The 24,727-nt window shown below is 45.1% G+C and overlaps 2 long non-coding RNA genes across 2 annotated transcripts in view; one reads left to right on the top strand and one right to left on the bottom strand.

The window, feature by feature from the left end:
• Nucleotides 1-9,386, bottom strand: part of LOC140696789 (uncharacterized) — a 65,948-nt gene extending 56,562 nt beyond the window's left edge. The window contains exons 1-2 of the long non-coding RNA XR_012073302.1: nucleotides 9,319-9,386; nucleotides 9,028-9,181 (exon numbers count right to left, since the gene is read on the bottom strand). This is a non-coding gene — a long non-coding RNA (uncharacterized lncRNA). The remainder of the gene's footprint in view (nucleotides 1-9,027; nucleotides 9,182-9,318) is intronic.
• A 151-nt stretch (nucleotides 9,387-9,537) lies between these two features.
• Nucleotides 9,538-24,727, top strand: part of LOC140696790 (uncharacterized) — an 18,099-nt gene continuing 2,909 nt past the window's right edge. The window contains exons 1-2 of the long non-coding RNA XR_012073303.1: nucleotides 9,538-11,065; nucleotides 11,283-11,882. This is a non-coding gene — a long non-coding RNA (uncharacterized lncRNA). The remainder of the gene's footprint in view (nucleotides 11,066-11,282; nucleotides 11,883-24,727) is intronic.

Here is a 24,727-nt window from a genome sequence, read left to right as displayed (position 1 = left end):
CAGCCCAAGGAGGTTTGGGCTGTTTCTCAGCTCTGCCTCATTCTTTCTAGATCAACGAGGCTTCCTGGTCCAAAGATGGCTGCTCATAGCTCCAACTTCAAATGCAACTGTTCTGGCTCTACAGAATTCTTCTGTCTAGCTGTCCATCCCTCTATTTCTCTCTTTTACTTTAAAGTTTCTCTGGGAAAAAACCATATTGGTCCACTCCCAGTTAACTATATGACCAGGTGGCAGAACTGTGTTGGGGAAACACTGCTGCTGGGAGTCAACCCCTGTTAAAGGAGAGCGGAAGGCAGGTAGGAGGGTTGTTTTTAGCTGACTGTCCCCCTGTGTGCCTGCAACATATGGTAACAAACCCTCTCCTGCTTCTTGTATTTTAGTCACCTGTCGACCATTCTGAAGGGCAATGCTTCTCTAATTGGACCCACTGGGGTCCTCCAGGCATTGATTTCACTGGCTTGTCTCTTGTTGGGTTCATCAAAGCAACCTAAAGCTTTATCAATCACAATTCTTGTGTACAATGTTTGATGATTTCTAGAGCATACTTCTATACTTCACGTGAGTCTCAAAATAACCCTAGGAGAGCAAGTAGACCAGATATTGTCTCCATTTGCAAGTTAAGGATATAGAAATAGAAAAATCAAGTAACTCGCCCAAGTTTGGGCAGTGGTGGAATCAGGACTAGAATTAGGCCACCTAATTCTTAGGTGTTCTTTTCAGTTTTTTTTTCTATTATTAGAATAAAAATTTCCTTAAATCCTCTGCTAAATGTCACACCGTTCAATATATTTCTTTTTTTGTTGGTGGTATTAAATATTGAATTACTGATATAGCAATTTCTTACTTTAGTTTTAAAATACGTGTATATGTTCTTTTGGGAGGTCAGAAATTGTTTATTTATTTATTAAAAAAAATTTTTAATAGAAGTACTGGGGATTGAACCCAGGACCTCATACATGCTAAGCACATGTTCTGCCACTGAGCTATATCCTCCCCCTTTATATGTTCTTTTAATTTAATTTTTATACACCTATCACTTAACCATTAATTACAATTCTTAAAATTATATTTCTTCATTGTGAGATAATAGAAATATATATCTTGATCTCTGCCCCAGGTTTCTGGCAAAGAGTTTTTAAAACCTTGTTATTTCCTAAGTGATAAGACCATGAGGAGCATCTTGTGTTGTTAACATTTGGTCTTTGACCCCAGTTCTGACACAGAGTTCCTAAATCCCTTGGAATTTCCTGGGTGACAGCAGTGTCCTTTGTTTTAATGGAGTGTCTTTTGGTGGGCTCCTGGATGGGGGGCTGGTCACTAGAAAGACCCAGCCGTGATCAGAAGCTCGAAGTTTTCAGCCCCACTCTCCATTCTCCAGAGGTAGGGGAGGGGCTGGAAATGGAGTTAATGATCGATCCTCCATAAAAATCCTAAAAGTGCGGGGTTCAGAGAGCTTCTGGGTTGGTAAACACATCTACATACTGGGATGGTGATGCACCCAGCGCCACGGGGAAGAAGCTCCTATGCTCAGGACCCTCCCAGGCTTCACCTGTGTATCTCTTCATCAGGTGGTTTATCTGTGTCCTTGATCATATCCCTTATTATGTAATAAACTGATAAACAAAAGTGTTTCCTTGAGTTCTATGAGCTGTTCCAGCAATAATTAAATCCAAAGGGGAGGAGGTCATGGGAAACCCCCAATTTGTAGCCAAGTCAGACAGAAGGCGCAGGTGCTCTGGGACCTTGTGATTGGCATCTGAAGTGGGGGCAGTCTTGTGGGACTGAACCCTTAACCTGTGGGATATGATGCTCTCTCCAGGTAGACTGTGTCAGAATTGAGTTAGATTTTGGGATACCCAGCTGGTGTTGCAGCATTGGAAAATCCATCTGGTGTCAGTGTTGTGTGTGTGGTGGTAGAGTGAGAGGAAAGGAAAGACACACAGGAGAAGTGTAGGTTTTCTACTCATTCACTTGGTATTTTTACTTATGTTATCTCCTTATATGTCACCACAGTTGCATAATTTATGATTTCCCAACGTATTATGCCTGCAGTCTATTATCTTCTGGACTATAAGCTTCATGAGTATAGGGATGTTTGTTAGAGTCTTTCACTGATGTACCTTAGCACCCAGATCAGGGCCTGCATATAGCAAATCCTCAGATATTTGTTGAATCTATTTTTGACTTAACACAAATACATAAATGTAATTTCACACATTTTTAGTGCATTTAATTTTCTTTGCTTGGTTCTCCCCCATTGTCTACTGTTCCTCTCAGAAAGCCCCAACATACATGCCTGGTAATCATCTGTGTCCTTACATTGTATTCCTATTTTATATACATACAGATACAGATATATACACAATATACACAACATATGCAAATACCCTTTTTAGAGTTTAAAAAATGATTGTTTTTCAAAACTGCCATATTGTTGGAATAAACTTCCTTGCCCATACTGCTTTAAGACTGGGAGCCTACCTGACTCATTGATTTAGCTACCTTCATGCACAGCAGGAGAAAACACAAAGGAGTTCTAAGATTTCTAACAAATTAAAATGTTACCTTATACACCATCTGGACTCACAGATGTGATTTGAGTTCTCTTGTCTTTAATGATCAATTAGCATAATAGAACTTTAGAAGTTCAAGCCCATGTTTCACAAAGTATACGTTAAAATTTTGAGGTCCTAATGTCTCAAAGAGACACTTTCATGATTACTAAGCATGCGACTTGGGATTTTATTCTTCTGCGTGTTTCCATCACCAACTCTCTCATCATTATCAAATGTCTTCATCGTTTAGAAACTGTCTCCTTTTGCACCCACATCATCAGTCCTTTCCTTACCCATCTTAACTAGTGAGTGGAAAGGCATAAAGAGTTCTTTTACTTCTATTTTTTTTAACAATTAATAAAAACATTGAAAAATTAGAAAATACAGATAAGCAAATGGGAAAAATCCCCCATGACCCTATCACCTGGGTAAAAGCACTGTTAATTACTCTTCATACTTTGTACCCTCCCTCTCACCCTCTCTGCTTCCTTCCTTGTATTCTCTGAAGATAATTCCTTTATTTTTCCACATTTATGAAAGTATGAAAATAATTCAAAGGTCCATAAGGTAATTTCCCTTTTTCTCCCTCTCTGTACACTCTCTCCCCTCCAACTATCCGGTGCTCACAGGATAGTTGATTGTGCATTTATCCTGACTTTTTTCTATGCATATACAAACATATATCATTATTTTTTCAAAATTGGGATCACATTACACATACTATTCTGTAACTTACTTTCCTTCTCTAACAATGCACTTCAAGCATCTTTCTATGTCAGCAGGAATCGAGTTATGCTATTATTTTAATGGCTCCACAGTATCTGATGGTGAGGGTGCATCATTTATATAATCAATTTCCTATGAATGGACATTATTTATTTACTATTATAGACACAGCTGTAGTAAACATTCTTTGTGTGACTTTGCAGCATATCTGAGGATACAATTCTAGAAGTAGAAATGCTGGGACCAAAGCCTGTTTACATTGACCGTTTCAATGGATCCCCCGGGACTGATGCTCAGCCTGCCTGCCTCAGTGTGGTAGGTGGGCTATTCTCAGCTGGTGCTTCTCAGCCATCGGAAATGTTTTGCAGGTCACTCCTGGACACCAAATTACCCTCCAAACGGCTGCACTAATTCATACTCACTGTTTCTCCACATGAGTGCCCCTTTTCCCACATTCTGGCCAGCACTGAATATTATTGGGGCATTTATCTTTTTCATAATAATTTTTAAAGACTATTCTCTAAATACATTTGCTTCTCATGTTGCAAAATTCATTTATGAAAAATATGTATTTAAATTTTTATAGTGTCTTTCTACATTGAAGATTGTTTATTTCAATGTACTGGATCTGTTAATATTGTCTTTTATATACTCTGAGTTTAGTATTGTACTTAGAAGGGCCTTCCCCACACCAAAATTATTGATTAGGTCATCTATATTTTCTTTGTAAGGGTTATTTTACATTTATATCTTCAGTCTACCTCATATTTATTCATCAGCTTAATTCTGATATAATTTATATAACATACAATGTGCCCTTTTAAATGTGCACAATAAAATAATTTTTTCTATATTCACAGGGTTATACAACCATCACCACACTCTAATTTCAGAATATTTTCATCTCTCCTAAAGAAACCCTGTCCCGTTAGCAGTCATTCCCCAATCTCCACCCCTTCTCCATTCCCCTGCAACCACGAATAATGTTTCAGTGCATAATGTTTTCAAGGTTCATCCATATTGTAGCATGTATGTACTTCATTTCTTTTTTTGCCAAATAATGTTCCATTATATAGATAGACCACAATTTGCTTATCCTTTCATCACTTGGTAGACATTTGGTTTGTTTTCACCATTGTGAATGATGCTGCATATATATTAAGATGTGATCTTCGCATTACCACCGACAATGTTTGAGGGTTCCAATTTCTCCACATCTTTGCCAATGCTTGTTATTGTCTGTTTGTTTTTTTTCATTATAGCCATCCTAGTAAGTGTGAAGTGATGTCTTATTGTGATTTTGATTTCCACTTCCCTAATGAGACTAATGAAGTTGAGATATTTTCATGTATATATTGGGTGTTTTTGTATCTTCATTGGAGAAACATCTACCCAGATCCTTTGCCCATTTTTAAATTGGGTTGCCTTTTTATTATTGAGTTGTGAGAGTTCTTTACATATTCTAGGTACAGATCCCTTATCAGGTAAATGATTTGCAAATATTTTCTCCCATTCTGTGGGTTACCTTTTCACAGAATGAGTTAGAAAATATTCCTTCTTCTATTTTTTGGAAGAGTTTGTGAAAGATTGGTATTAATTCTTCTTTGAATGTTTGGTAGAATTCATCAGTGAAGTCATCTCGGCCTGGGCTTTTATTTTTGTGGGAAGTTGTAAAGTTAATTACTAATTATTGGATTTATTTGTGTGTGTGATATTAAGGTGGGACTCTAACTTAATTTTTTTCTAAATAGCCAATTGTTCTAACACCATTTACTGAATAATCTACCTGTTCCTACTAACTGTAAATGCCATAAACACGTACTCAGACAATTTTGGATCTTGATTGCAACCTTACTCCTGCTGAGGCACAAAACAAAATTTCTTTATCAGTGGCTACCATGTTGGAGCCTTGAGAAATTCTCTGTCCTATTGGCATGTAAGGTTGAAAAACAGAAGGGACCAGGAATGATTTGTAATTTCCCTGCCTCATCACGAATGTGTCAGTGTGGTATGGACTGCACACAGGGCCCACCAACACCCACAAGACTTTGTGCCCCAGGATGGCAGCACATCCTTGGATGCCTGCCTGCCCACACTACAGACAAGGTTCAGGCCAGGCCAGAGGCCACCAGCCCTCTGGCCTTGCTCTTGTGGCCTGGGTCCCTGCCATTGGTGACTTCCTGGACTTTGGAATCAGTTGGGAATGCCCATCTTTCCTGCAGCTCCCTGTAATCACACTCTTATCAGACCTTGAACTCGGTCTTTTAATGCACATCATCACAGTGTCTACCACTCCCTCCACACCTGAGAACAGTGAGCTGTGTTCTCTGCTATCCAGGACGCTGACTGTGCTAACCAGCAACTGTCCTCCCCCTCCTTTACCTGCTTCTGCTTATCCCTGAACTACTCATTCTGACCCTTTCCACCCTGACTCATCCCACAGTTGCTCATAATTCAGTATGAACATGCAGGCTCAGCATGACTCCCAGAAGACAGGACCCTACGCTTGATTCTGGACACTCCCCTCTCCCCTGATGTTATTATGTACAATAGATGCATGGGAAGCCATGGGAATAAATGAGATTGTTGAGAGCAAGAGTGAATGGTGAGAGGCAGCCAAGACAAGGCCCTGTGGGACACCAATATGCAGAGCCAGAGAGGGGAGGAACAGTCAAAGTGAAAGCTGAGAAGTGACTGGAGAGATAGAGAGAAAGCCAGGAAGATGTGGTGCCTGAGAAGTCAAGATGTGAGATAGAGGGAGAGGGCAGCAGTACCAAATGGTACTGCGGGAAGTCACATGAGATGCAGACTGAAAAGTGCCCGATGGGTTTGGCAACACGAGGTCACTGGTGACTTTGGCAAAATGCCATGTCGATGATCAGCTAATTTCACTGTTTAAAACCTTCAAAGTTTCCCATTGCCTTCCAGAGAAAGTGGCCTCCATGCCAGTGTTGCCTCTCACCAAGTCCACGTGCTCACTCCAGGCTCCAGCCAGGCTGAGCTGCTTGCATGAATGGATGCCCCATTTCTCTCCTGTGCTGCTCCCTCTGCCTGGAACCCTTTCCTCCTCCCAGACTCCCATGTCCTTCCCAACTAGCTCAAGTACCATCTCCTCCAGGAAGCCTTCCCTGATCCCAAGGTTGGGTTGGGTGGTCCTCTTCTCTCTTCCCATCACATTGTGCACTGGGATGAGAAAAGTACATTTTCCCCCAGGGGCATGTCTTGTTCACCTTCGTTCCCCAGTCCTCTGGCCAGGACCTGCCCCGCTATGTTCCTGAGCACACAGGGAAGCAAGCCTTGGCGATGGAAGTGGGAGTGCACCCAGCTTCCCTCTTCGACCCAGTAAGTAAACACTTGCAAGCCAGACTGGCTGGCAACAATGCAATGACTGCGTCAGCATCATGAGCCACAGGCGTCTCTTTGCTCTTTGGTTTCATGTAGGTCAGGTTCGCTAAGAGACCTGTGGCCAGGAGTGCAATTCCTGGTAACCCCTTCCTTGGGGTCATTAGGTTGCAAAATCCCCAGTGCCAGTTCAGGTCAGAGCCTTTTCATAGTACTACCCGTGCTGCCTGTATGTACTCGCTGGACTCTGCCTTTCTCTGCTTCTCCACCCACCCTCGTCCCCGGGAGCCCTTCCCTCCTCTGTGTACCCATCTTTCAAGCATCTGATAACATCCTGCTGATTCACATTGCCTTCTGTATTGATGTATCTCTGACAGCTCCTCCCTTGCCCCACAGGTCTCTTCCTTCTCTCCCAGTAAAAAGGTAACAGTGAGCTTGACTTCTCTGGTTGAGTTATTAACTCCCAACGGCAAGGAACATGCTCTTCCTTCTTGTATTTGCTGAGTCCAAGCCTTGCAAAACTGTACTTGCTAACTGATCTCAGGGAAAGTGGACTTTTATATTATTACTGACCAGGGAGGCAGGCGTTGGAGTGCCAGAAGCTTTTTAGCCACTCTGAGCATGGTTCTTCGGTGTGGAGGTGGAATTTCACAAGATTTACCCTTTACACATTGCTCCCTTAAAATCTGACTCCTGACTCAGGGCTCAGCTGGCTCATTATTTGAAGGCAAGTCTCCCCCTTTAGGAAGAACACAGTCTTCTCAGAGAGGTCAGACACCTCGTAACTTTAAAGCACACCTTGCCCCTTTCAGAAAAACCCTTTTTGGAGTTAAAAGGTAGAATCGCTCTGCTTTTTAAAATATGTAATGTTATATATTGTTTTATTCCTGATTATAAAACCAGGCCTATTCATGTTATAAAGTGTAGCAAATACAGCAAACTATAAAACCTTTTTTTAAAAAAGTCACCAAAACCCCACTTTCCGCAGATAGCCACTGTTGACACTTTGCAGTATTTTATTTTCTATGAAAATATATGACATGTGTAAAGAAGCTACATAAGGATATACGTGTAGTATGGAAGTTAAAACATAAATTTACCAGGTGAGGTCAGAGGGTCATAGATGTGCTTTTGTACATAGAGGTCCTCCTCCTCCTGATGTCAGCATGGCTGAGCCCTGTGTCTTCCAGTCTTTGCGTCACTTTTAGCCCTGAAACCAGCACTCGCCCCACCCCTCAGCACTTCTGCCTCCCCGTCCTGCTCCACTTTTGTTTTCTTCGGCAATAATCACCTTTAACTATTAAACGATTTTCTTATTTCTTATATTTATTGGTTATTGCATGTCTCTCCCTCTCCCCCTCAATGTAAGCTCCAAGAAGGCAGGACCTTGTCAGTTCTGTTCAATGATGTATCCCAAATGCCTAGAGCAGCGCCAAGCACGCGGTGGGTGCTAAATGACTCCTTGTGGGAGGATGACTCAGCATTATATTGTCACCACACCAAACTTGGTTCTGCTCGCCCATGGGCAATAAAGCTCATCTACTGACACCTGGTTGTGGTGAAGGTGTGTCAAGCAAGGAGTCCAGGGCAGCTAGTGCCCAAGATACCCACAGTCTCCAATGGGTTTCAGCAAAGCATTTTTAAAGGCCAGGTGGGGGAGGGGGTGTCCCAGGGTACGTGATCAGCTCATGCAGGATTCTCTGGTTGGTTGATGGTGAGGTAACACGGTGGTGCCACAGGGGTTAACATTCTTAATCCTTAGGTGTCAGTAGGTCTGGGGGACTACATGCTCATAGTCCTACTGTGGTGGGAAGCCCCATGAAAAGACCAGCAGGACTCACAGGCAGGGCCACTACTTTCCCACCGGCGCCATCAGGTTGCCTGGCCCAGCAGCTTTATCTCACTTTTGTGCTGTGTAAAACGGCTTGGTTCTAGGAAAGCGAAACTTACCCCTAAGAGTCTATTGGTTCCCAAAGCCCACTCCTGATTGGTCCATTTCTTACACCTCATTTGCATACAGCACAAAATGGAAACCTAAAACTCTATAAAAGCCTGTGTAAACCTACAGTTGGGGTCCAGAGCTTGGTGTGTTAATTCCTCTGGGCCCGCCAGCATAATAAACCTGAGTTCTCCAACCTTCCGACTGTCGGCTTGGCCTGTTGTCGGAATTCAGGTTGCTGTAACACTTTGATGTAACATTTCTGGAGGCCCCAGTGAGTTTCCAACTGTGCCGGCCCCTTGAGCCGCCGGGGCAGCGGAGCAACTGCCTGGAGGATGGGAACCCCGAAAGCGAACGAGGCAGCACGTCACCCAGTGGTATTCCGGGTCCCCCTTCGCAGGGGTGGTTCAGCCCTCTGGGTGGCTGAACCCCGACTGGACTCGAGGGAGGGACGGACTAACTCACCAGGCAACACGTCCGGACGAGGTAAGAGCCCCGGGAGGCATCCATATTCAGGTTATCCAGGTCGTATCCCAGTGGACAGAAGGGAGGCTGATCGCTACCTTCAGGCTTCCCCATCCAACGGTATTCCAGATGGGAAGATCAGGTCAGGGACGCCCTGGAGAATTAGGAGGGAAATGTGCAATTAACCTCTGAGCATTTGTGTGAATGTGTGTGTGACCTGATTCACTTGGGCTTCAGATTCGAGCCTGTAGCTCCATGGCGCTCTGCTACGGAGTTGGAGTGAGTCCCAACCTGCGGTTCCGTGGCGACCTCATATGCTCAAGGCGGTATCGGCCCCTCCGGGTATGGATCGAGTCAGGTTTATACTGACCCGCCAAAGCTAAAAGGCATCTTCGTCCCAGTGAGGGGAGCTGCCAGGCAGATGCAATGAAAGCCCCTCCCTTTGTCTCGTTTGTGACACCAGCACAGGGTGGCTACACAGGGAGGGAAAGGGACATAGAACAGCCTATGAGTAAATGACCCCTGTGCCCTTGGGGACTGGGACGGGACTACTTTGAGGAAGTTTCAGATGCGACCTTGTCATCAGACCTCAGAGACATCCTGTCGGGACTAGTGAACCAGCCTCAGTACTGCCCCTTCTGTCTAATATTGAGACCTCAAGACCTGAGCCAGGGGGAGCCTCCAGGGCTGGCTGCACCCCTCTTTTGAGGTCCCCTTTTTGGTTCATTTATTCTGCCACCGGCCCGCCATCTCGGCCCCGTGTTTTGTCAGTTCAGACTATAGAGAAGACTTTGTGTGGGGACCCCTAGAGCTCGTCCAGGCCTGGGAGAGCCTCAGGGACACCTGCCTGCCGTGGAATCCTCCTGACACATCGGCAGCACTTGCAGCCAAGCAGATGCTAGACCCGGTGAGGCAGCGGGCTTTTTGGGAGCTCCACTGTTTCGAGGAGTGGCGGAAATAGAGATACTGGGGTCACCATCTGTGCCGCCGGAAGCAGACCCACACCTATAGGTCGTAGAATCTGTCAAATGATAATGGGGGCCTCAAAGTCAAAGCTGACTGTTCTGGATTGCATGATTAAAAATTTCAAAAAGGGCTTCTCAAGAGACTATGGGATTAAATTGACACCAAGAAAATTGTGCACGTTGTGCAAGCTAGACTGGCCCACCTTTGGAGTGGGATGGCCCTCAGAAGGCACAATTGACCTGCCAACTATCCGGGCCGTGTACAGAGTAATTACCGGGGCCCCAGGGCATCCCAACCAATTCCTATATATTGACTCTTGGCTGACGATCACCCAAATTTTGCCCCCGTGGGTCCGGTTCTGCGCAAATGGTCGGGGACAGTGTAGGATCCTCGTGGCCCAGACACTGAAGGTGAAAAAGGAAGGTGCAACGAAGCTGATCTTTCAGGGGGACCCTGAAGAAGAACCTTGTGCATGCTGAGCATGCGCTCTACCACTTGAGCTACACCCTCTGCCTTGTCAATTTTATTATTAGTCCAACCAGAAGAACACAAAAGGGGTGCAGGGGGCACTTTCATCTCCCCAACACTAGAATTCTCTGAACAGACTTTGGTTGTAGATTTGGCTTTGCAACTATGAAAATGTTTGTATAATTATACAACAAATTAAAAAAAAAACCCTAAACAATTAAAAGCAACATGAATTTTGTATCAAAAGTATAGTTTTGTAGGGGAGGAGAATTTGCCATCCTAAAATGTCTCTTTGGTATCTTGCGTTAAGGCGGTTATTTTCTATAAAACGGCAGACGTGGAAAGGGCTCTGGAAACCAAGTAGAAATGGCCCTTTTGTAAGATATTTACATTTGTAAGGAAACTCTCCGTTTGTAAAGATTTCCCTTGCTGTGTCCAGAAGAGGAGGATGACCAAATCTCTAGAAGCTCTTAACAAAGAAGGCACTGACTTAAATCTTCATCACAATCACCCTTGTTTACAGTTTACACCCTTGCTTTTCCTCGTAACTTCCCGCAAGCCCCGCTCTCTACGTCCTCTTTTGTCTCTGAGGGTGGTATTTCAGGTGAGGGTTTCAGCCATTTTGGCGAGTTACTCAGTTTTCCTGTTTTTTTTTTTTTTTTTCCCTTCATGTATACGTGTCATTCAACTTTGATTTTCTCCTCTTAATCTGTAACTGAGCGGGATCCTTTGGGGCCTACCCAGGGCAGACCCCTCCCCTACATCCTCTGCTTTAACCCCTCTCTCAAGTACTGATGCACATTTCCTGAGTTGCTTTACAGATGCTAAAACTACCACCAAGTGGAAGAGGTTAACTACTTGATGACCAGAAGCACAGAGCCCTCAGGTCTCCCGGAGCCTAAGGAGAGAGAACGTGACTCCGCCCTGCTACCTCACCATCAACCAATCAGAGAGTCGTGCACGAGCTGATCACCGTCCCTGGGACGGCCCACCCCCACCTGGCCTTTAAAACTGCTCTGCAGGCGGGTTAGGGGTTTTAGAGCCCGAGCCGACTGAGCTCTTTGTGTTGGCGCCTTTACAGTAAACGCTGCACTTTCTGTCGCCGCAGCCTAGTGCCAAAAGATTGGCTTTACTGCGCCCAGGCGAGCGGACCCAAATTTGGTTTGGTAACAAATCTTTCTTGTGTCAATTTAATTCTTAAATGAGCCAGAGGGACCTAGAAAGGTAGAGGAAAATTTCTTCCTCCCTGACCGTTCTTTATAACCATATAAAAAAAGAACTCTTCCCAGTGACTTTGTTACTGGAGAGTAGGCTCACTGTCTTGTTGCAGGAATTCAGAGATGAAACGCAGAGGCCAAGAAAGCAAAGCCAGGGTTTATTAAGCGATAGTACGCTCGCAAGGGGAGGACAAGCAAACTCAGGTGAGCGGCCGCCCTGAGTTTCTTTGGCAAGTTGCTTAGACGGGGTGTGAAAATGGGCAGAATGGTCACTGGGGAGGGAAGGGCTGGGGTATTATTTTCTAATTTTCATCCCAGCTCCACCAGCTCCAGGGGAGGAGGGATTTTTGTCCTTAGTTAGTCTGGACTGGAAGTGCCATGGTGTTGGTGCACGATGGGAACTTCTTACCCGTAAGGCTAACTTTTTTGTAATAAGAGCAAATGAGCAAAAGGTTACGTTTGGACACCAGAGATTCCTGCCTTTTCCCACCTTTCTTTGTCTGCCTCCAGGACACTTACCACCTCAAAATGTGTGTTTCCTATCAGTCCGGAGGTTCCTGCTTTTCTTTACCTAAGGACCCCTGTTGTCTACAAGATGTATGGTTTCCTGCCATTTGGCCCTGTGCCCCTTTTCTCTGCGCATATCTAGCGGTCTGCCTGCTCTAACAACCTTATAATGGAGTTATTTGATTATTCATCCCTCAGGACAAAAAGAACTGTAGAAATATCCTAAACTGTGTCATAAGTGGTAGCATTGATGTTCTTATCTCAAGACTGTTGGATGTGTGTTGTGGGAAAATGTAAATGAGTGTTTGTGAGTTGAGAACTGGGATTTTCAGCATGGAGGGAAAGGAGGTGGTGAAGATCAACACATTTAAATAAAAACCTTATAATGCTGCAGTGGAATTGGAAGTAACAATATGAACTCATAATGTGATTTATCCGTATCTATCAATCTCTATGTCTATGAATCACCTCTGTCTACCTATGATCTTGTGACTTATAACAAGAAATATATATTTGGTCTTCGTCTCTGTTTCTGGCTCAGCACTCTTAGAACCTTTGAAATTTCATAAGTGATGAGAGCAATACACGTGTCTTTTGATGTGTTAGCAAGATAACTTATAGGCTGCACCTGAGGATGGTGGCTGGTTGCCAGGGGAACCAACCAAATCCCCGGACCTCAAAGGGAGAGGGGCTAACAGCTGAAGTCAATTGCCAATGACTAGTGATTTAATCAGGTAGGCCTAGGTAAAAAAGCGTCTGTAAAAACTGAAAAGATCAGGGTTCTGAGAGCTTCCAGGGTGGCGAACATGTGGAGAGGTGTTGAGAGTGGTGAGCTCAGGCAGCATGGAAGCTGTGTGCCCATTCCCTGTGTCTGTCTCCCACCTGGCTGTTCCTGAGTTATATCCTTTTATAATAAACTGGTGATCTAATAGGTGAAATGTTTCTCTGAGTTCTGTGAGCTGCTCTCTAGCAAATTAATTGAACCCAAGGAGGGGGGTCTTTGAAACCTCTGATCTGTAACTGGTTGGTCATCAGAAGCACAGGTGATAACCTGGACTTGCAGTTGACATCTGAAGGGTGTGTGGGGGTGGGGGGGTGCAGGGAGCAGTCTCGTAGGACTGAGTTCTCAACGTGTGGGGTTGCTGCTGTTAAACTCAAGTTCATGTGTCTGATGCACAGTGAAGCCGAACAAACTGAAAAGGTGGAGTTTGGAGTAGACAAAAGTCTATTGCAAGGGTTGCAAGGGCCGGGTTACTTGTGCTCAGAAGACCCAAGGTCCCCAGTGGTGGTCTTTAGGGAAGAGTTTTTAAAGGCAGATTTTGGGGGACAGGCTGTAAGATGCATGACTCTCTTCTGATTGGATAGTGGTGAGGTAACAGGGTGGAGTTTCAGGAGTCTCAGTCAGCAGCCTGGTTCTGACCCATCTAGAGTCTCTGTGTTTGTGTTCAGCCTGAAGTTTCCAACCTCCACTTGGTGGGGACACTTCGTTCCTGCAGGAGAACCCCGACATATGTATCAGCTTGTTCTGTCTAGCCTTCGAGGAGAAACTAGGACTATGTTTTATCACTGCACTGTTGTTTCTTTTTTTATTTTGGGTGGGGGGAGGTAATTAGGTTTATTTACTTATATATTTATTTCTTAATGGAGGTACTGGGGATTGAACCCAGGACCTTGTGCATGCTAAGCACTTGCTCTACCACTGAGCTCCACCCTCCCCTCTGCACTATTGTTTCTTGACTGCTTTTCCTTTGTTTCTACATTCCCTCACTTCCCTAATAATTGTTTGAATCTGCCCTTTGGAACTCAGGGAAGGTCTAGAAGGCTGAAGACTTTTTCTTGCAAACAAGAAATGGGGGACATGGAAAGGCTTTTGTAACTGAGAGGGCCCCACAGTGTCCTGCTTGGTTCAGGGTCTGACACTATCTGCAAGTAACAGTGTCAGAATTAAGCTGAGTTGTAGGGCACCCAATTAGGTGTAGGTGGTGTCATAAAGAACGGCTTCATGTGGGGGGAAAACATTTACCCATCTGGTGACCAGAAGTGAAGTGTTTCATATGAGTAGTAAAGGAGACACACAAGAAAGAAAGACACAGTAGGAAATTACCAGGTTTTTCCCTACTCAGGTGGAAAACTGAGTTTTCCCTTTGTCATCTATCATCTATTTTGTCCTAGCTCTGACCACTGAAAATGCCTATACATAAAGGGATTTACAATTTTTATTTCTTATTCTCTGTAGAGTTTACTTTTTATAGCTCTGTTCTCCAGCAAATCTAATAAAGGTGAAATGTCAGCTGTGTTACTAGGCAACACTGCTTGTGGTGAAAATGACCCAGTGCATCTGGACAGTGAGGACAGCGAATGAACTAGAAAGACCTGGTGGAAAGCTGTGGCTTTGGAGTTTCCTGAGAATCCTGACTCTTGAAACTGGATGTCTCTTGAGGGGACAGGGAAGCCAGTTGGTCCCACTAAAAAATTACTAACATTGGGATATTGGTTTCTAATTGGGATGTGAGGTTTATATTCGTTGTTTATCTGAAATTCAAGTCTAATTGGGTATCCTGTAATTTATCTGGCAACTATGAAGGGAGGTGGTGTTGGTTCGCAAACTGGCCCCCATACATGGAGAGCAAGGAGAGACCAAAGAAAGAGGCAGGCTGCTTCAGATTGGTAGGTGGCAGGTTTTAATAAACAAGATGACTTACATACCAGGCTTGTCTTGGGATGCCGAAAGATGAGTAGATCTCCGCACCTGTCTGCTGGAGACTTGGAAGTTTATACAGCTGTCCCTCGGTATCCGTAGGGAATTGGTTCCAGGACCCCCTCAGATACCAAAATCCATGAATGCTCTAGTCCTTTACCTAAAATGGCATAGTATTTGCACACAGTGTATGTGCTTACCCTCCCTTATGCTTTAAATCATCTTTAGATGACTTCTCATACCTAATACAATGTAAACACTATGTAAATAGTTGCTGGCCCACCTGCAAATTCAAGTTTTGCTTTTTGGAACTTTCTGGAATTTTTTTTTCCTGAATATTTTCCATCTGAGGTTGGTTAAATACAAGGATGTGGAACCCGTGGATACAGAGGACTAACTGGACTGACTGCCTTGCGTTTCAGTCATGTACAGTTTCAGATGGTCTCAACACCACCATCACCTTACTCTCTCAAGGCTGCATCCTTGGAACCGCTCCTGCTGTGGGAACAGTAGGAAGGGAGTACATCCCAAGGACACGGGAGGGCATAAGGAACCTCTGGTTGCCTGGGTCCTGCTCATAGGTCAACAGGCAGTCATGCCCTTTTGATGACCTCCAGGCGACAGTGGGTGGGGATCCCTAGAGAAATGTCTGCCACCGCCCTGCTGGTGAGCTGTGTTTCCTGTCCTTGTATCCTTATTCTGAGTGAAGTCAATGCCAAGTGTGGCCTGTTGTAGTTATGGGAGCCCAGATGTTTACTAGAGCCTGAAAACAACACCAAAGTGGGCACTATATCCTAGAAGCAGTGATCAGCTCAGCTGCATCAGCACCCGGAGAACCCAGACTGTGTTCTCTAAGTACTATGTCTTATTTAAAGGAAATGGCTGATTCCACTGGGACAGCAAAGGTGTCCCGGGATGAACCTGGCACATTTTGTCACACCAGAAAAGACCACTTGAAGACCACTGCGTGCAGAGCAAAGAACTCAGGAGCTGGCATGGAGTGGCTGGGATTTGCTTGCATGAAGTGCTGGGGTGGAAGGGAGGGTAGAGATGAGAAAAGACTGGTTGTGAGTTAATCATTGCTGAAGCTGGATTTTAGGGTATGAGGATTCATTGTGTCCTTTCCTCCAAATTTGTATTTTTGAAATTCTCCATAATAGAAATACAAAAATAACATAAGTGGCTGTGCCACCTAAAAAGGACCCAGTTGTTAAAAAAAAAATGGTGAGGGCCTAATTGTACATAAAGTTAAATGAATAAGTCATTTAAAAAATCTAGCTTCAACAGGTAAAGAGCTAAGTTTGAGAATTTCAGTTCTCTTCACAGGAAGACCAGCTTGGGGGGAGGATACAGCTCAGTGGTAGAGTGCATGGTTAGACTGCATGAGGTCCTGGGTTCCATCCCAGTCAGTACCTCTGTTGAAAAATAAATAAAAATAAATAAACCTAATTACCTACCCCCCCAAATTAAAGAACCCCCCCAACATAAATAACAAAATAAAAAAGAGAAAGATAAGCTGGAGCGACCACACTGGTAACTGGGGCATGCATGTGCCTCTGTGCTCATTTATTCTCTCCTCTGGGCGCAGAAAGAAGGCAAACCAAGCACCCTGGTTCCCCAGAAGCTCAACCCCGGAAGCCTGGGGGCAATGGCAGCATGCCTCCTCGCGTCCAGGGCGCGCATGCCTCCACCTCACCGCCAGGGGGAGACAACAGCATAGGGTGAGTTCCCCCACCTCCAAGGAAGAGAGGATCCTGGGTTAGTAAGAATTACTGCTCACTCTTCAGTGCCCATGAGGGAGGTCATGTGGGGAGGCAGCAGAGAGCAGGGCTGTATCCGAGTGCCCCTCTCAGGCAGCGTAGGTGCCAGCTTGCCCCACACACTGGCTCAGTCAGAGCCAGGTCACCCGGCTGCCCTTAGCCCAGCAGGTGTCCCCTCCTCCCTCACGGCCATGCCACTTGCTATCTTTTGGCCCCTTCTTTTCTCCAGTGCCCTCCCTCCCTTCCCCCTTCCATCTCCTTATGGAGCAGACCCTGGGCCTCAGCAGAATGGTCTCTGTGGTCACCAGCCTCCTAGGACAATTGCCAACCTCGAGGGCTGCTCGCCGTTACTGGAAAGCTACTTTAAAAATATAAATAGCTGCAGTAAAGACCGGTCACAGCTGTCAAACCACAGTAAACCCAACAACTCTTTCCTGAAAACTGATTTCTGAGAAATCAGCCTCTGGTTGGATAGCTGCTCTGTCTTCAGCTGGAGGAGAAACTCCAGTTCCCAAAGGGATGGAGATCTTATGGTGGATGATGGTCTTGGACCCTTTGATCTGACCCTGCCTGACTTTTCAGCAGGAATCTTATTTTATAGCCAAACTGAACCTTTTCTAGATGTGTAACCTAATATATACCTTTTAAATCAGATTTACTTTTGCTTTAGCTGTTTGATTTTTTTCAGGTGATGGAAACATTCAATTACCATCATGCCGAAATGCATATGTTTCTAGAAAGCTCCAATGTCTGGTTTTTAGAATGAAATGAGCTTTATTTCTTAAGTCATTCTTTTGCTCCCTATTAAAACACTAATTCCAAGAGGGTGTACCTTGGGAGCACAGATTACAGTGTAATTATTTTGGTTCAATATATATAACAGGCAAGAAGGACAAATTATTAATTCAAGGAAATAAAAGAAATGTACATGAAAGGAGAATTTATCATAGTTTGTTATATGGCTCAGCTCTGACTGGCATACAAAATCATAATGTAAAAATGAATATTGATTTAAGCAAAATTGTGATGTAACTATATTAGGTAGTGGGGCAGAAATCTGTGTGGCAGGAGATGGAGGAAAGAGAAATCTTCATTATCATGGTGTGAAGACAACCGACCATACTGAAAATCAAGAATTTGGTAATCCAAGCATTTTATTTTAAGATGCAAATACCAAAAGAATCAGTTAAAAAAGTTGAAAGGAGTTGTCTCTGGGGCTGGAAAATGGCAGGTAGGGGACTAGGAACTGTTTTTCCTCAGATCTTACTGAACTATTAAATTATGACCATGTATAACTTCAAAAAAAAAAGTTAAAAAAATGTTGATAGTCATCAGATTCAAGTGGACATTCTTAAGTATCTTAAGATTTCATTGACATCTTAACTGGATCGAGTAACCTGATGGAGCTCAAATGGAACTGCGTTGTTTTGAAAGGTACTCATTTAATGCAGTGCTTCGCAATCTTGGCTGCACAACTGTGGCTGCACATTGGAATCACCTGGGGAAATTTTAGACCCTGCTCGAGCGGCGCGCCACCTAAGCCAATCAAACGGAGTTTACAGAGTTGGCAGAGGAGTCGCTAGTTTTCAGAGTATTTCAGGTGATTCTGATGTGTATCAAGGTTGAGACCCACTGGTCTGATGACACCTGAGGAACATATTTTAAAATTTACCCTATTTCCTTTGTTATTTATTATTATTATTTTAAGCGGGGGAGGAAGTTAGGTTTACTTATTTTATTTATTTTTAAGGGAAATACTGGGGATTGAAGGACTTGAGGTAGTTACAAATGAGTCAGAATTCAAGGTAGAAGGTTCAGGGTGAGACAGGACTAGGTTAAATAGCCACAGGGTGAAAGGGACTCCAGAAAAGAAGCCAGGAGGGCTGCTGGGAGGTGGCAGAAGGTAGAGGTGATGCTGGTGCCGAGTGCCCCCCTCCCCCCCTTCACGGCTTCCCTTTCCTTTTTCATTGAACCCACCCATCCCGGCTCATCTCTGCTGCTCGCCTCATCCTCTCAGAAAAAACACGGGGGCCAGGTAGGGCCTGCAGTGCCCCAGCTAACGCAGACCTCTGGCGGACGTGTGTGGCTGTCTCGGTGAGAAGCGGGAGCCACGTGGCTTCCCACCTGGCGCCCAGGTCCCCGGGGCAGCCGACTGGGGAGGGGAGCGCACCTGGGGGCGGGCGGCGGGCGAAGCACCCGCGTAAGAGATGTGGTCCCGGCAGCTGCTTTACGAAGCCTTGGGCCTCGGCGGGAGCTCGGGCAGGACGCTGAGATGCATTAGCGTTGCAGAGGAAGGCACTGTCTGGATCTGTGTTCAGACTTGGGATGCCTTATTAAATTGGGGACCAGATTTCGAGAGCTGTAGCCAGTGAGTGGTAAGCTATCCCCACGTGTATTCCTAACCATACGGGGACAGCGGTGCCTTGTCTCAAGGTGGTTGGTTTGTTTGTATGAACTGTGGTCATCCACATTTTCAATTCCTTTGCATTTCAAATGATGTTAGAAGAGGTATGGCATATAAACTGACACACTTTGTTAGCAACTTGAGCAGAACTTGTAAGGGAAGCTTAATGGCAGGCAAATCAGGATGGAAGCCTTGGGACAGAAAGGCCTGAGTGTGGTGAGTTAACAGAAGCCCCTTAGGCTCTGTACTGGGTGTGGGGCACAGAGGGAGGAGTCAGTGGCTGACCTCAGACCTTGTCTGGGTGAGGCACACTGGCCCTCAGCTGTGGGCTTGGCAGGTCAGAATGGGTGTGTGGAAAAGTCAAGGGGCAGGGGACACTGGTAGGTCATTGGTGCTCTCTGTATTTTAAAGGCACAAGGTTTATTTTCCTCAAATTGTCACCAGGCTGCTCTCTCCCTTTCCCCTTTAAAACCCTGAGGTTTAAAAGCTGAAGCTGCAACTCTCATATGTTGCTGACAGGAATGTTAAATAGTACAACTGCTCTGGAAAACGGTCTGGCAGTTCCTGAACATGTTAAAAACACACAAACACCTTGCAAAAGAATGGTCATGGCAGCATTATTCAATAATATTCCCAAAGTGCAAACAACCCAAATGTCCATCCACAGATGAATAGATAAAGTGTGGGGTAGCAATGGAGTATTGCTCAGCCATGAAAAGGAATGAAGTACTGATATATGCTACAACATGGATAAACCTTGAAAACATGCTGAATGAAAAAAGTCAGACTCTAATAGCCAGACTCTAAAAGCCACTTGTATAATTCCATTCATATAAATTGTCCAGGCAAATCCATAGAGACAGTAGATTACTGGTTGTTGCTGGGGGAGAGGGAATTAGGAATGACTGCCTAATGGATATGGGTTTTTGTTTTTTTTGAGGAGATGAAAATGTCTGGAATTTGATAATGGTGATGGTTGCACAACATTGTAAATATACTGAACTGTCTACAATGGGTAAAATGGTGAGTTTTATCTAAAAATTACAAAAAATAATAGAACAAATACCCAGCAAATTAATTTCAGTAGCAGTTTTAATTCCCAACGACTTTATCCCAGGAAGATTGTTAAATGGCTTCCAAGTCTGAGGCATTAATTTTTGCTTCAGTGTTGTGTTCTAGTTTCCTCTTTGCTGCTCCCTTGGGAATATTTCTGCCCTGTTTGTTACTTCTGCTGTGCAGTTGGAGTTTTCTTTCAATGTCTGGCGAGTCTTGGAGGTTAGGTAATCGTTGCCGATGAGGGTCTAGATCAGTACTTCTAACAAGGGCTGCTGGTTAGACCCTCCTGGGTTTGCTGAGGTTGGCATGTAGACCAACTGTAGCAGAACTTCAGGGGTGGTGGGAGAGGCCCTGAGTATTGGTGTAAAGCCTCCTCAGGTGGTTCTTTGTGTGCCTGGACTTGAGAGCTACTAATCTAGATTAAATGATATGCTGGCTCTGGCCAAGTCTGAGCCCCTGTTTCCTGGTAGGAACTCTTACCTTTGCTGATAGTGAGGGCCCAGGAACCGCTACCTTAGGCGACTGTGGGGGCCATGAAAACTCTCACCATAGGTGATTGTGGGCCCGGGACTCCCTAATTTAGGTGATTGTAGGGTGAGGGGAATCCAGATGATTGTGGGGCCGGGTAACTCTACAAAGGTGACTGTAGGGGCCCAGGAAAGCCTAACTAGTCTAACTTCGGTGATTGGGTGCACAGGAAAACTTAGCTTAGGTGATTGTGGTCCCAGGAAAACTCAACTTAGGTGACTGTGGGGGCCCAGAAATCTCTACCTTAGGTGATTATGGGGCTCTTGGGAACTGTACCTTAAACAATTGTTGGTGCTTAGGAAGATCTACGTTAGTTCATCGAGGGGGCCAATAATTCTATCTTAGCGATTGTAGGGGTCCAGAAATTTCTGCCTTAGGTTATTGTAGGAGCCCAGCTCTACCTGGATGGATGTGGGAGGCCATGAACTCTGTTTTAGGTGATTGTAGGGGTGCAGGAAATTGTAGCTTAGGTGATTATGGGCCCAGGAAACTCTACCTAAGGCAAGTGTAAGGGGACAGGAAACTAGCTTTTGTGATTATGGGGTTCAGGAACTCTACCTCAGGTGATCGTGGAACCAGAATACTCAACCTTAGGAGATTGTGGGTACCCAGGAATCTACCTTAGTTCATTGTGGGGGACAGGATACTAAACCTTAGTGATTTGGGGGCCCCAGGAAGTTGTACTTTAGATAATATTGACAACCCTGGAGACTCTACCTAAGGTAATTTTGGGGCTCCAATATCTATACCTTAGGTGATTTGGGGAGCACCAGAATCTCTAACTTAGGGACTGTGGAAACTCTAACATAGGGATGGGGTGGGGGGAGCCAGGAAACTATACCTATGTCCATTGTAGGGGCCAGGAAACTATATGCTAGTGATCTTGGCGCCCCAGGAAACTACGTTAGGTGGTTTTTGAGGTCAGGAAACTACCTTAGTTGATTTTGGGGGGTATAAGAAATTCTACCCAGGAAATGCTACAGTAGGTGATCAGGCCCCAAACTCTACGTTATGTGATTGTAGTAGGCCATAAATCTCTAGGTGATTTGGGGGGTCTTAAAAACTACTTCAGGTGATTGTGGGCACCCAGGAAACTCTGTCTTAGGTGACTGTGCATCCAGGAAAACTCCACCTTAGGTGATTATAGGAGCAGGACGCTCTACTCTAGTTCATTGTGGGGGCCCTGAAACTCTACCAGTGATTTTGGTGTCCCAGGCAACTTTACCTTAGATGATTTAGGAGGCCCAGAAACCTCTAGAACCAGAACTTATGTGCTTACTGGGGGCCCATGATATCCTATGTTAGGTGATTATGGCGGGTGGCAGGTACTCTACCTTAGGTGATTGTGGAGGGTGGCTAGGAACTCTGAGGTGATTTGGGGGGCCCAGGCAAAACTACCTTAGATGACGTAGTTGTAGAAAACTCTACCATAGGAATTGTGGGGTGCCACGACACTCTAGCTTAGCTGGTCATGGGGGCTCAGAAAATTCTAGCTTAAGTGACTGTGGGACCCTGGAATTCTAGCTTAGATGATTGTGGGAGGTCCGAGAGACTCCAGCTTGGGTGACTGTGAATACTCTGCCTGGAAAGTCTACCTTAAGTGATTGTGGGGAAAGGATATCTACCTTAATTGATTTTCGGCCCAGGAGAATCTACGTAACACAATCGTGAGGGGCCAGGAATATCTGCCTTAGGTGGTTTTGGTCTCAGGAAACTATAGCTTCAGTGGTTGTGGGGGCAAGGGTAATTTTACCTTATGTGATTGTGACTGTAGACTCTCCAAGTCACCATAAGTGACTGTGAGAGTCCAGAAATCACTACCTTAGGTAATCGTGGGAACCCAAACCCTATTACTTTAGGTGATGGTGGGGCTCCAGGAGACTGTACCTTAGGTGAGTGCTGTCCAAGCAAACTATGCCATAATTGATTGTGGGGTCCCAGGAAACTCTGTATTAGGTGATTTCAGGGGACTAGGAAAATTAACTTAAGTGATTTGGTGGCCCAGGAACTCACTTGGTGGGGGAGGGGGTGGCAGGAAACTCGAGGTGATTGTGGGCGCTCAGGAAAACCGACCTTAGTTCATTGTAGGGGCCAGAAATTCTAACTGGTTGTATGGGTCCAGGAAAGTCTGCCTTGGGTTATTGTGGGGACCCAGAAAACTCTAAAGTAGGTGACTGTGAACCTAGGAGTCTCCAACTGAAGTGACTGTAGGGGCAGGAATCTCTACCTGGGTGATTCTGTGGGCCTAGGAAACTCCACCTCTGGTGCCTGTGGGCCTAGGGAGGTCTACCTTCAGTGACTGTCGTGGCAAAGGAATGATACTTAAGGTGCCTGTGGGAATCCTGGAAAGTCTACTGTGATTGTGATGGCCCAGGAACTTCTACCGTAAGCGACGTGGGGGCACAGGAATCTCTGCCCTACGTGATGTGAGGGCCAAAAACATTTAGGTGATGGTGAGGGGGCCCAGGAGCTGCAACTTTTGGTCTTGATGGGGCCAGGATACTCTTTATTAGGGTGACTGGTAATTGTAGGGCCCAGGAACTTCTAGTGCAGGTGATGGTGGGGCACAGAGGATTTACCTTAGTTGATTGAGGGGGGCCAAGTAAAGTCTAACTTAGGTGATTGTAGGGCAAGGAGACTCTACCTTGGGTGATTGTTGGTGCCCAAGAAACTACCTTATGTGAGTGCGAAGGGTCAGGAAATTCTGTTAAGTGATTGTGGGGGACCAGGAAATTCTCTCTTACACAATTCTGTGGGATCTAAAATTATTACTTTAGATAATGGTGGCTTCAGGAAAATCTAACTATGGTGATTTTGGGAGCCCAGAAAAATTCTACCTAGGTGATTTGGGGGCCCAGGAATTCTATATAAGTTGATTGTGGGGGGCCTAGTAAAATCTACCTTAGGGCATTGTGGGGCCCTGCAAACTCTACCTCAAGTGATTTGGGGGTGGCTGAGGAAATTCTGTGTAGGTGACTGTAAGGGACCAGGAAAATCTAGCTAAATTGATGGTGGGCCCAGGGCCCTCCAACTTAGGTGACTATGAGGACCCAGAAAACTCTAACTTAGGCATTGTGGGCCCCAGAAACTCTATGGTAGGTGAGTGAGGCCTAAACTCTACCTATGGTGACAGGGAGTTTCAGGAAGCCCTACTGTAGGGGTTTATGTGGCCCCAAGGAACTCTGTGTTAGGTAATATTAGGCCCCCATGATTAAGGTACAGTTTCTTGGGCACCCACAATCACATAAGTTCTTGTTAGCTGGGCTCCCACAATCACCTAAGATTTATTTCCAGGGCCTTCAAAATTCCTTAAGTTAGAGATCTGAGTCTTGAAAAATCACCTGACAGACTTTCCTGGCCCCTCACAAACATACTAGCTTCCTGGGCTCTGACAATAACCTAAGGTATTATTTCCTGGATCCCCACCATCACTTAAGGTAGCGTTTTTGACCCCCCAAATCTCCTGGAACCTAGAAACCTCTACCTTAGGTGAAAGTTGGGGCCCAGGAAACTTCTAGCTCAGGTGATTACGGGGGTCAGGGAATTCTAGCTTAAGTGATTGTACGTGCCCAAGAAACTATGCCTTAGATGTTTTTAGGGGCCTAGGAAACTACCTTAGGTGACTGTGAGGCCAGGAAACTCTAAGTGATTGTGGAGCCCCAGGAACTCTGCCTTAGGTAAATTGTGAAGGACAAGGAACTCTACCTTAGTTGACTGTGAAATCCCAGGAAACTCTAACTTGGTTGATTGTGGGACAGGGAACCTCTACATTAGGTGATTGCAGGTGTCTAGGAAAACTCGACTGTAGGCGATGGTGAGACCCAAGAAACTTGATCTTACTTGACTGTGGGAGCCCAGATTACTTGACCTTAGATAATTTGGGGCCAGAGTATTCTACCTTAGATGACTATAGGGGCCCTGGAAAGTCTACCTTAGGTGTTTGTAGGGGCCTATGAGTATTGATCTTAGGTGATTATGGGAGGCCAGGATGTCTACCTTAGTTAATTCTGAAGGGGCCAGGAAAATCTACCATGAGTGATCATGAGGCCCCAGGAATCTCTACCTTATTTGATGGTGGGGTATAGGAATTTTGACC

The sequence above is a fragment of the Vicugna pacos genome, chromosome 6, assembly GCF_048564905.1.
Source record: "Vicugna pacos chromosome 6, VicPac4, whole genome shotgun sequence".
NCBI lineage: Eukaryota > Metazoa > Chordata > Mammalia > Artiodactyla > Camelidae > Vicugna > Vicugna pacos.
The sequence above is the reverse complement of the archived record's forward strand: the minus strand, read 5'-3'. Positions and strand labels throughout refer to the sequence as shown.